This window comes from Haemaphysalis longicornis, unplaced genomic scaffold (assembly GCF_048455015.1).
Source record: "Haemaphysalis longicornis isolate Haplotype H1 unplaced genomic scaffold, Haemaphysalis longicornis Haplotype H1 scaffold_11, whole genome shotgun sequence".
Classification (NCBI taxonomy): Eukaryota; Metazoa; Arthropoda; class Arachnida; order Ixodida; family Ixodidae; genus Haemaphysalis; species Haemaphysalis longicornis.
Window position 1 is genome coordinate 89,590,710 of NW_027526214.1, and position 13,291 is coordinate 89,604,000.

Here is a 13,291-nt window from a genome sequence, read left to right on the forward strand (position 1 = left end):
CGCTCCCGCCTATAGTCATAATCTTACCACGGCCTCTTCTCATCCCCTGGCTGCGCAGAGAACCACAAGCGTGGGAAATGTACTCTAAGGCAGCGCCGATGATGTGCGCTGTGAGTAGTAGGGAAGCTTCTTCAATGTGGAGGTGAGTTATGGTTGTGTAGTGTAGTTTTGATGTCTCTGTAAATGTATTCCAGTTAGCTCTTCCTTCCGTGAACCTATTCTGGGAAGATAGACTGAGTGGGCCTTTACCGATATATGTTAGTGAGATGGGGAAGTGGTCGGTGCCGTATGCGCCAGTGCGAACACCCCACAGAAAACAAGGAGAGAACTGCGGAGCCAATAGACAAGTGAAAAAAAAGGTGTGTTCGGTCCTATGTTATCGTATGTCGGTGGTTTCTTCTTTAAAAGGCATGCTCAAAAGGATGTTAAAAACTCCTGCATCATACGACCTCGGCCATCCGTTCGGGAGGAGCCCCAAAGATAGTTGTGTGCATTAAGGTCGGCTGTAAAGAGTTATGGTTCAGGTAGCTGATCAACCAGCGCCTCGTAGTCGGAGATCGACAGTGAGAAAGTTGGACGAATGTGAATAAACCATACCGTTATCAATCAAAAAAATATTATTTTGCGAATTGCTTCAAGGACAGTGTTTTGAGTGATAGGGTGGCATGTTAAGGATTTCGGGGCGACTATGGCCACACCAACGGAAGATTGTGTGCAGCAAACCCCTCCCCTTTCGTGTTAAATCAGCCTACAGAGCGGTTTTCGACACAGTTGCCAAAATGCCTGCGCGCCTTTCCTAGGGCTATTTTGCGGTCGGCAGGCAAAGATGACAAACAGATACAACACACATTTCAGATTTCATGAGGGTGGCAGTAGCGGGGCTAATTGAGCCTGAGATAGGAGGGATAGCGAATCTCGGCTGCCGCACCGCATCCAAGAAACCTGTGACTATACGAAGCATCTTCCGCCACCGAAGTTTAATTCCCCGGGTGCGAGACTCCTGAAGGCTGGCAGTTCTGCGGCATGTGGTGATCTGTCCGGCGCAGTCCTGTTCTCGCAACTTGCTGGACGCTCCAACATGGTACCGGCGCACAGAATTGTGACACTTTCTTTTAGTAAGAAGCGTTTATCAAAGACTGTTTTTTTGTTGTGTAAGCAGTATATTTTGCTATAAGAGGATGCTGCTGCCTCTGGTAAATTAGCAGAATTTATGAACGCAAGCGAAACCATTTAGAAATATTGCTCCAAACAATGCTTTTGGTTTGTTTGTTTATGCCTTTGCCAACCGGTTGCACAGGGCTGTGTTATCTCTGTTGTCGTTGGGCCAAGTGAAGCCCCGTTCCATTCTTTATGCCTGACTTGTTATATGCATTGATAGGGAGAATGTATCAAACTAACCTCACCAGCCCAGTATAATCTTCTTCGATCTTCATGGTTCTGAATGTAAATCGACTGTTTGAGAAACACGCACGCCGAAAGATAAAGTCGACAACCAAGCCCCCCTCGTGTCAGCCACCCATAGAGCACGGTCTTCAGCAAGAGTTGGGACTGTTTACGGATAAGGTGAAGAAAGAAGACGTAGATACTTTACTAAACAGGCTCATGCACTGAAACCCTTCCCGTTCAACCGAGGTATTACGGGTAAATAAATATATTGAGAATTGTTGTTCGGATTTAAAATAAAAAATGTAAAAAGGTAACTTAAAAAAATAATTACTCAGAAAATGAGTAACTACAGACCAATGATAAATGCAAAAGATCTAAAAGCTATTATTCGCTATTTGCCGCATGTTGTTTTCTGCGTGTGGGTGACATTGTGGCAAAATGTTTGAGGGGTTAGCATTTTGAATATTAGCATTAATTAGTATTGTCATTTCTTCTAAAATCTTTAATGTTTTTGTATGTTTTATTAGCTCTGGTTTCGTTCTTAAGAGATAATTTCAATAGATATAAAGAAGTTGTTCTCTGGTTTTGTTTGTTATTGGGCAGTCCTGTAAAAACGTACTTACCACCAAAATGATCAACGCAGGCACCACGACCCGCGCTTCTAATCCTGCCCTCGTCCTGCAATAGCCCCGGAAACCACCGTCGTTCCGCGGATCCCAGGGAGAAGACTCTGTTGACTGGGTGGAAAAAGTGGAGCGCTTCCAATCTTTAAGAGATGGGATGACGAAGTAACTTTCCGCGTTGTTTACTTTTATTTAGAAGATACGGCCCCAACGTGGTTTGTGAACCAGAAAAGCTCCCTAAGCTGCTGGACTCTCGTCAAGAACGAGTTTCTAAAAACATTCGCCATCGTTGTACGGAAAGAACGAGCAGCCCTTTTGTTGGAAACGGGCACGCACCACCCCAACGAAGGGGTCGGGATCTTCGATGACGAAGTGACGCAACTATGACGAAGTGACGCAACCAGGAAATGACGGAAGAAAAAATGTTACGCTTCTTATTGCACATTGCACGTTATTGCAGAAATGCACATTTCCGCCAATAATACAGGTTTGTGTGCCGTCATCGTACAAAACCAAAGCGGTTGCGAAAAGCTAATCGCGTATTCTGGCCATGGTCTGTCGAAGGAGCAGAAAAACAACTATGACACCGAAAAAGAGTGCCTAGGTAACATAACATCAATTTCAAAATTTCACCCGTTCGTGTATGGCAGAACGTTCCAGTTTGCAACAGACCACCATGCACTGTTTTGGCTTGCAAATTTGAAGGACCCCTGTGGCCGTCTTGAGCGATGCAGCTCGCGCCTACAGGAAGTTGACGTTACAATCGTCTATAAATCAGGCGGGACCACTCCAACGCTGACTGTCTGTTCCGCGCTTCCATGGATTGTCGTGGCGAAAGATAACATGACGGTGGATTGTCGTGACAGTGAATTGTCATGACAGTGAATTGTTACATCACAGTGGATTTTCGTAGCGACAGATTACATGACGCGCTACCCAGAGACCAGTGGTCTTCCGAGCGGGACGGCACAAGAAGTCTCAAAATTCTTCATAAACCAACATGTGTTGCGATATGAAGCCCCTGAAGTCATCATCACGTACAACGGTCTTCACAGCGAATCTATGCAAGGATTCTTACGTTATAGTAACACGGATCGCCTAATAACGACGGCGAACCATCCTTCAACGAACGTACTAACAGACCGTCTAGACAAAACGGTCCCATATACGCTGTCTATGCACGTTGACGTTGCACAAAAGACTTGTGACAAAGTCCTCCCGTATGTCACCTTTGCGTATAACACGGCTACCCAGAAAACTACAAAAATGACACTCTAAGATGATCGTCTAAGGAAGACGGTCGACTACGATGCTTGACGTCATGCTTCAGCACGTAGAAGACGACAAGCTATAGGCCGATGTCCAAGGATACCTTCAGCGTGCTCAGGAGGCCCGCCGGATCGCTCGCGTTTGCACGGACGACCAGCAACTGATGGATGCTGGACGCTAGAACCTGCGACGCCGACCCGCCCAGTACTGCCCAGGGGATCGTGTGGGGTTTTGGGATCAACTCCGATGGCGTGGAGTCAGTGAGAATCTTCTGCGACGGTATTATGGACCCTACCAGATTCTACAACGCATTGGTCAACTTACCTATTAGGTGATACCCTATGATAATTCTGTAACATCACGACGACACACGTGGCCCGAAGTCTTCTACGTTGGTTGCCTGAAGCCTTACTACGAAAGATAACGAACTTTTTTTTGTTTGATGGGACTGTCTTTTGTTTTAGAATAGGGTCAATGCCTTGTAGACGTGGTAATGCCGCCAACCACGCATTTGGTTTGTATGCTTATGCCGACCGGCTGCACTGGGTTGTGTTATCCCTGTTTGCGCTGGCACAGGTTAGGCACGCATTCTATTCTTTATGTCCCACGTGCTATCTCCCTTGTAGGGAGAGTGTATTGAAATAACGTCACCAGCGTAGAATAATATTCTTAGATCTGCAATGTTCCGGATGTAAATCGACTGTTCGAGAAACACTCACGGCGAAAGATAAAAAACTGCAAAGTAGACACCGCGGTATTCCATTCGCCGACACTCGCATCCGCACGTCACTCTGTTGACTGCTGCTTCGCCGCCTCTGTATTCTTTAGGTGATTAGGGGAGCACAAGATCGCTCCATTTACTTGTTTGTCCTTCAAAGTAACTGCTTCGTGTTTGGCAACGTGACAATAAAGAAACACAAAGATTACAATGAAGAAAGTGCGAACATTTTCAGACATTTCCGTAGTCTCGGAGGTGTCAAATAAAATCGCCATCATAGAAGGGGTGTCCTTTCGAGAATGGTATTAGCTTTCATCAAAACGTTTTCAGAGCTAGTTCTTAGTTTGGATGCGATGGACTACCGAACGGTTCGCATTACGGTCCACCTTCCAGCGGTCAAAGCAAGATAACTGGCGTTTAACAGAATTTTTGGGCTTTCCGATGTTAGCGAACTTACCTGTAGCAGACATTTGTTATTTTGAATTTCAAATAGGTCATTGGACGTAAACGTTTGGTGTAATTGAACTCTTCCACACCGTAGGTTCACATCCTAAAGCATCTTGCTAATTTCTCTCATTGAATCAACGTCAAACAGAGGTTGTGGAGTATATTGGCACACACAAGCAAGATTAGGGTAAGGAAAATTCAAGCATTGCTTCTTGCATAAAAGCACCACCAGCAAGTGATCGTCAGATGCAAAGCAGGCATGAGGAAGCTGGCCTAAGTAGCTAACGTGCCAGCAAATGAGGAACAATGCTGAGAGCATTGCTCGCTTGGTGCCTCCACACCCACTGCCAAAATACAGCCTGCATCTCATATTAGCTGGAGCCCAGACTAGGTTGGGCATCATCTGCAAGAAGTGGTGCCAAAAACCGTCTTCAAAATCACGGCTCCGCCCTAACAGGTCGCGATAATGCTCGTAAAAGTCGCGCTGAATGGCTCCGCCATCACTCGTAATACCACCATTGTAGTCATCCTCGTAATTTTGTTTTGTATCACGTGTCTTTTTTCGCCGCACAAGGCATTTGGTGTTGGTCTTTCACGGAGCCACACCTTTTCTGCTCGAGCTCTTATTGTGGCAACTTTGGATTTTTGAGTATCCATGAACTCCAACTCTCGATTTACCTGTTTTATCTCGCTGGTGTTGTTTTACATTTGCGCACTTTGTGCCCTCAGAAGAGAATTAGGTGCACAAAATATTTGAATTTTTTTCCTTGGCTTTTTGTCCTAATACTGAATGAAGCTCGTCCATAGGTATCAATCTTCAACTGATGTTGACGATGATGTATGGGTTTTATTGGCGCAAGGCAAACCAAGGGCAAGGTGTGCCAAACAAAAGTAATTACATCAAAGCGAAATTTAAGTAAAAGTAGAACATTTCAGTAAATATAAACACTGTGAAAGACAACGTAATGAAGATGATTGGTGTAAAGGGCCAGGTTGTCAATGTGCATGATAAGAAATGAGATGTGAAAACTAGACTTCGGTAAAAAACTTAAAAGTACGCTTGTCGGTGAATATGGGGCCGTCCCCTAAAAAGTACGATGGGTGTAGTGCGTTGTGTTGTCTGTATAGATGTGAGAAGTGTTGGGTCGTGTTGTTTTTAGTGCCTTGCATTGTATGAGGATGTGGATCACGGATAGGGCCTCTCCGCACCATCTGCACAGTGGTCTTGGAGATACAGTGAGGAGTTGCGAGTAAGCTGCGTACGTGTGCCTAATTTGTAATCTAGCTAAGGTGACTTATGTGACTATGTGACTTCTGCGTATCTATAGCTTGTGTCGGTGGTGTATAGTCCCAAGTGTGGTTTTATAACGTGTAACTTGTTGTCTGTTTGTTCACTCCAGTGTGTCTGGCATGTCTTGCGAAGTTGTTGTCTCACGTGTGGCTTCACTTCGGTGTAGGGTAATGTGGTTATGTCTACTACATTCGAGAGTGTAGCAGCAGCCATTTGATCCGCGACTTCGTTCCCGGCAATACCACAGTGGCCAGAGACCCAGCAAAAGGTCAGTTCAAATTTGCGTACATACACAGACATACGCGGACATACACATACCTTGACGATGATATTGACCCCGTGGTTTTTCGTAGACTTTGTTGGCGGCACTGCCCGCAAAGGGAATCTGTATAGATAATGGATTGTGGGGTGTGGCTTTAGGGTATATGAATAACAACAAGTACATCTTACGCCTCTGCCGTAAAGATACTAGTATACCTATTCAGCCTTTTAGTGACATTAAGGCCAGGTCACTGCGGCGCGAAAGCCAGAGAAGTAGTAGTTCTAGAGGCGCCCGTATGAAATTCAGAACACTGATACATCTTCTGGAAATGCAAGGACGGCTGCAGAATTGCATATGTTGGAGCTCGGCTTTCATCTATATGTGTGAAAGATGTGTCGCATGAATTCCATGGTGCTATAAAACCTGTTACAGGTGTTAGGATGGTGTAAAAAAAACAGCAAGCTCTGACGATTCCTCTGCAACTCGGTTTGAAATGGGCGCCTAGAACGATATTCGATTTAGTAGGAGTTCAGTGATTGATGTATCGCTAAAAACTGATTTAAAAGGATGGTGAGGCATGGATGAAATGTTAAATGCATAAGGATATATGTGTATTCTCGCCGACGCTGTATGTTCTACTTATTACACTCCACGTAGAGATTTTCTACTGGGCCAGCGCGGAAGGTGCAACATGCCAGGCGAAGCCCTAGATGAAGCACTGGGGCCAACAAATTCAGGGATGTTTTACATGCTGACCCATAAACAACACTTCCATAGTCCAACCGTGAATCTTTTAGGTCTGTAAAAACACGTAAAAGAAGTTGTTTGTCAGCACCACAAGAAATGTGCGAGACACTATTCAGGATTGTCCTTGTTTTCAAGCATTTGTGTTTTGGTTGTTTCATGCGTGGGATAAATGTGAGGTTTTCTTCAAAGATAATACTAAAAATTTTGGATGGTGAACAGGTGGGAGTAAGAGTTAATGGAGAATACCTCAGTAACCTCAGATTTGCTGATGACGTTGCCTTGCTAAGTAACTCGGGGGACGAATTGCAAAGCATGATTTCCGCACTGGGCGAACAGAGTAGAACCGGGGGCCTGAAAATTAATATGCAGAAAACTGAAGTAATGATCAATAATTTCGGGACGTTTGAGATAGGTGGCGAGGCAGTGGAAGTGGTAAGCGAATATTTCCACTTAGGCCAAGTTGTGACCCCAGATCCCAACCATGAGGCAGAGATAATTAGAAGGATCAGAATTGGGTGGGCTGCATATGGAAGACATTCTCAGATAATGAATAGCAGACTACCATTGTCACTGAAGAAGAAAGTGTATGACAGCTGCATCTTACCGGTACTCACCTACGGGGCAGAAACTTGGAGGATCACTAAGAGGGTTCAACTTAAATTGAGAACGACTCAGCGGGCAATGGAGCTGAAAATGATAGATGTAACATTAAGGGACAAGAAGAGAGCGGAGTGGGTCAGGGAGCAAACTGGTGTTAAAGACATATTAGTAGAAATTAAGAAGAAGAAATGGACGTGGGCAGGGCATGTAATGCGAAGGCAAGATAACCGCTGGTCATTAAGGGTAACAGAGTGGATCCCTAGAGAAGGCAAGCGTTGCAGGGGGCGGCAGAAAGTTAGACCCGCATATGAGATCAAGAAGTTTGCGGGGATAAATTGGTCACAGTTGGCACAGGACCGAGGTAATTGGAGAATAATGGGAGAAGAGGCCTTTGCCCTGCAGTGGGCGTAGATAAGCTGGTGATGATGATGATGATGATGATGATGATGATGAAGAATACTAAAAAACTTGCGTTCTATTTTGAATGTCTGGATCCGGTTAAATACCATGCTTCTTCGAAAACAGCACGCAAGATCACTTTCCTGGATTAAATTTGAAACCATTGCCATCTCTTTAGCCGGCTAGCTTGTTAACACCAAGCTGGACTTGCTGCTCACACACAGACAAGTTACACGATTTGAAGGAGGTTGAACGTCGTCTACAAAGATTGAACCGAAAATTGATGGTGGCAGCGCCTTCTGAAGAGAAATAATTTAAACAATAAACAAAGTGCAACCGAAAACTGAACCTTGCGGCACGCCGTTTTCCTGCACACGAACCTGAGAGAGTGCAGTATGAACTCCCTCGCGAAACATCATTTCAGAAAGGTAACTGTCAAGCGGGTTCATCATGTTACCCGATATGCCAAAGGACTTCAAATCACTGAGGATACCATACCGCCAAGCAGTATCACACGCCTTTTCAAGATCAAAGAATACTGTCATACAGTACTGCTTGTGGAGGAAAGCAATTTAGATGTAAGACTCTAATGTAACGAGTTGCTCGTTGGTAGACCGCCCCGTCCTGAAGCTTGCTTGTAAGCTCTCGACAAGCCCATTGTACTCCAAGAAGTACACAAGTCAACTGTTTATAATCTTCTCAAAGAGCTTACACAGGCATCTTCTCAGGGCAATGGGACGATAACTGGCTGGAAAGGAAGGGTCCTTTTCTTTCTTTAGGAAAGCCACTACTAAGGCCTCCCTAAAAGAGCGTGGAATGTGCCCCGAAAGTCATATTTTATTGTATAGGTGGAAGAGTATTTGAACAGTGTCTTGGTATAGGTGTGGTATCATGGTGTATGTATGTTATCTCCACCTGGAGCTTAAGGTTTGCACGTGCTCAGGGCAGCCCTCAACTCATAGAATGTGAATTCAAAGTTGTAAGAAGTTTTTCATTCGTCCTTGTCATGTAAGGGCTTTTTCTCTGCAGATGTTTTGTGTTTCATGAAAGTTTTTGTGTAGTGTGCTGAACTGGACACGGGTTGGAAGTGTTGTGCGAGTGTGTTAGCCTGCTCTTCCAGTGTATCCCCTATTGTACTAACCAGGGGCAGGCTGTCTGCTGTCCTTTAACCTTACGTATACGTCACCATACTTTGTGTGTGTCTGTGTATTAATAATGGATGTAAAGACATTGTGCCTACTCTCTGCTTTTGCCTCACGGCGAACACGTTTTCCAAAGGCCTTGCACCATTTGAACAAAATCAGGTTACCCGACGTGGGGTACCAACGAAGTATACCCCAGGCCTTGTTCTGGGCCTCTCGCGTCCGCCTATATTCATCATTCCACCACGGCATGCTCTGGTTGCGCGGGGCACCAGAAACGTGGGGAATGGGCTTTTCAGCGGTGCCGAGGATGTGCACCGTGAGTAGTTTGGAAGCTTCTTCAATGTGTAGGTGTCTAATTGTCTTGTGGTGTAGTTTCAATGTCTCTGTAAATGCTTTCCAGTTAGCTATTGCTTCATTAAACCTCTTCTAGGAAGATGGACTGCATGGGCTTTTACCTATGTACGTTAGTGAGGTGGGGAAGTGGTCACTACCATATGGGTCGGTGCCGACACCCCTCTCAAGACATGGAAAGAGAATTCCATAACCAATAGCCAAGGCAAGATGTGAGAATGTGTGGTCCTATGTTATGGTATGTAGCCTGTTTATGGTTGAAAAGGCATGCTCCTGAAGATGTAACAAAATTCTCTCTCAGGCGACCTCGGGCATCTGTAAGAGAAGCGCCCCAAAGAAAGTTGTGAGCATTAAGGTCGCTTGTAAGGATATATGGTTCGGGCAGCTTCTCCAGCAGCCCCTCGAAGTCAGAGCTCGAATGTACAACATCAGGAGGAATGTATGTGGAGCATACCAATATCAACCTATTAAAATGATTAAGCGTATTGCAGCAGCCTCAAGGATAGTGTTCGAAGTGACATGGTGGCATGCTAAAGATTTCTCGGTGATTATGACCACAAGGCCAAAAGAGTGTGTGCAGCCATCCTTGTACTTTCTGTACACCATATAACTATTCAAAAAAATTGTGTGTTTGGAATTCAAATGTGTTTCTTTGGCACACATTAAACTTGGCTGATTAGCATGCATAATCTTATACATGTCGTCATGATTATTCGGAAGGCCTCTGCAGTTCCATCGAACGATATTTTCTCTTCCAATTGTTAAGTGTTCAGGGCTACTGGAGTGTGGCTATATAAGGTCTTTCGCGGCTTGGACTCCTAAAAATGGTTTTGTAAACTTCTCTGGATGTTTAGATAGAGGGACCCGCTCATTCCGCTGCGAAGCAGACAGGAAAGGTTCCGCATCCATGTCATTATCAGATTTGAAAGGGGTCCCCAGGGAACCAGCCTCCCCAGACTTGGCACCCTTTACGTTCCCCTTCGTTCAAGCCGCGACCGCAAAGGGTATCAGGAGGGCCCCGGGTGGCGATGGCGGTGCGCCGGAGGTGGGAAATGCTACGGGTGCCTCCGTCTCCATTCTCTCTGTGCCCTGTCATATACTATGGGCCGGTGGAGAGGAGGCAGTGGATGCAGCGGCATCCAAATCGACGTGGTTTCCACCACAGCCGCTGCCGTGTCAGCGAACGGTGCGGAGGCTCCTTGTGCTGCCAGAAACAGCCTAGTGGGGGATGGGGGGGACTCACAGTACTGGGTCCTCGCCGAAACCAGACGCCACTCCGCCCCCCGGTGAGCTGCGGTGGCGTACTTGCCCAAGGGGAAAGAGGCGAACCTCTTTTGTGCCTCTAGAAGGTGCTGTCTTCTGTTGCCTTTATGTTGATATTTTCTTTCAGGCAGAAACCTCGCATTTTCGGGAGTATGTCGCGTGTGGGCCCTTACAGCTGATGCAGAGGAGTTGTTGTGAACTACATTTGTCTGTAGGATGGTAATGTTGGGCGCACCTGGCACATGTAATTTGACCCCTAAACGAGTTAATACCATGCCCGAACCACTGGTCCTTGAAACAGTGCCACGGGTTCGGGATGTACGCTCGGACGGAGCACCGCTGAAGCCTGCATTGATGTGATCTGGAAGAGTAAACCGGTCAAAAGTGAGGATTACGTGCCCATTGGGTATTTCCTTGTCATCTCTTCTGATTTTAATGTGCCGAGTCTGTCGGTGTCTGTCGGAGTCTGTCTCGTTTGCCAGATCTGGCTCCGAAATCACGCCGTGGGAGCTGTTGAGGCTGTGGTGGGGCGTTACTGAAATGGCCACATCGGCGATTGGGGTTTGAGAAAGGAGTTTATCAGCCTGATCGTGTCTACTGGCCTCGACAAGGATTTCACCAGTTCGATGTTTTTTGGCCTTAAACGACTTTCCAACAATTCTCTCAAGAAAGTCTCAAGAAATGCCGATATTACCCTAAAAAAATAGAATACTCTCAAGGAATACTCTTAACAATACTCTCAAGAAATACAAACAGTGAAGCAAGACGTTTTGATTGTTCGACCGATTCCATCACAATGAAGTGATGGCTGTTGTTCGGTTTCGGTGGAATTCTGTGTGGCCCTTTTTCGGGGCCGATCAGGTTGGGTTTGGGTTTTGAAAATACTATATAGCATACTATAGAAGGAGTGGATGGGGTAACTCCTTCGCTCGGGTTACCCTTATACCGAGAGAAGTCCTGGACCTCCCTGACTGGTAAACAGACTGGGACCCATCCGCCGGAGATTGACCTGGGCTCCGATGGTGAACGTTTCAGGTTTCTACCCTTCACCTCGCAACACCTCGCCACGGTGGATCCAGCTTATGTTTTCGGGGTTTCAGGGCCCACGGTGTCGCCAACACCGTCACCAAGACAGCTCATGGTGCCCTGTGCGGGTATTAATCATCAACTCTTGTTTGAAAGCTTCGCACCGTATTACTTTGTTTTCATAGTTTTCTTGTAACAGTAAATAAATTTCTCTTTTACAACTTCTAAATATACCTCGTCATTTAAACACTTATTATTAACCTTCCACAAATCCAATAAAATTGAGTACTTCTTGGTACCTTTCAATAATTTGCGGCACTAGCTGTAATTGCTGAAGCTAACATGCCTAAACAGGTGATAAAAGAAACGTACATTCTTTCAAATCTAGCTTGGCTCCCATTCTGGAAGTGTGTGTACTGAATTCTTATACGCGCCGAAAGGATATCCAGTGTCCTCCAATGTATTTTCGTGTACTCTATTTAACAGTTGCGCACTGGGGTACCGGATTATTACATTGGCCGCTCTATCATTGGCGTTGCATACACTATTAAAATCCACCAGCCATATGACAAACTTCTGTATCAAGAGATCTTCCTCCTCGTTCAAAAAAAAATTTTTACGCTAGTGTGGAGGGCGTTTTTATGCATATGATGCAAAAATTCGTCCGAACAAGCTAATGCCACACACATTCACATCACAAAAGCTTCCTAATGCTTTGCTCCTTCCGCGTGTTAATGTCAATGTCCACACGTAGTTTATTTGGAACGCGCATAGCTCTATAACGTCGGGGAACAGTTTCAAGCGTGCCAGCTCGTCGAGGAAATATTACAATCAATAAGGTCTTGCTTTTACATCAGCGTGCAAAAATACGGTATTCAAAACGAACCGACCTGTTGGCTGCTGCAGCAGAATAACCGGGCAGTCGTTCTTTTCAGAATCCATTGTCCTGTTTCTTCATCACTCTCACTTTCATCATCTGAAAAAGACAAATTTTTCGCACTACAACGCCGCACGGATGAGGCCATGTTTGTAAAACGTGCGGGAAACATGCCAGCCATTCCAACATCTAGTGTGGAAATTCTCATTGAATACAGCCGCCATTTCCATAACCCGTGCAGCCATCTATGTTTTAAAGTAAAAGCACCTTTTGACAAGCTGGTCTCGTTAAAAGCCTCTTGTAGCATTGCAAAAGACACATGACGACCACTTCTCGTCATAAACAAATTACTGGCAACTTCTCATACGAGCTCAGGTCGTCATAAGCCCTTAAAGGGTGAAGTTTTACGGTGAGTATTATCATTACGCAGATGTTGTAGCATTATCTGATCCATTGCGTGCCCGCTCTATGGCAACATGTGCAGTAGAGGGGGAACTGTGATTTCCTTATTAACAAAACGTCATTTCAGTGATTGAGTAGGAAATACTCCGCAAACCCGCGACTGCATTTTTTTTCGTTTTGCTGGCATAGGGCAACAAAAAGGGTACGCATTTTGTTTATCAACGTTGCACAGTATTAGGTACCCATACAATTCATTTTTTTAATTTCTTCTCGACCCTTTTAGCGCGTTTCTGGGGTGAGCCAAATGCAGTTTTGAAGTTCAGACAAAGCTGTGTGGTTGTTGGTTTTTTCGTGTAATTTAGGAACCAGAGAATTTTCACTAATAAAATGCTACTTGGCATTACATCCACTATAACGAAATGAAACTGAAGGAAGAGGTGGGCGGCTTCTGCAAGTTATCCCTTTTCACCTGATGTTTTTCATAT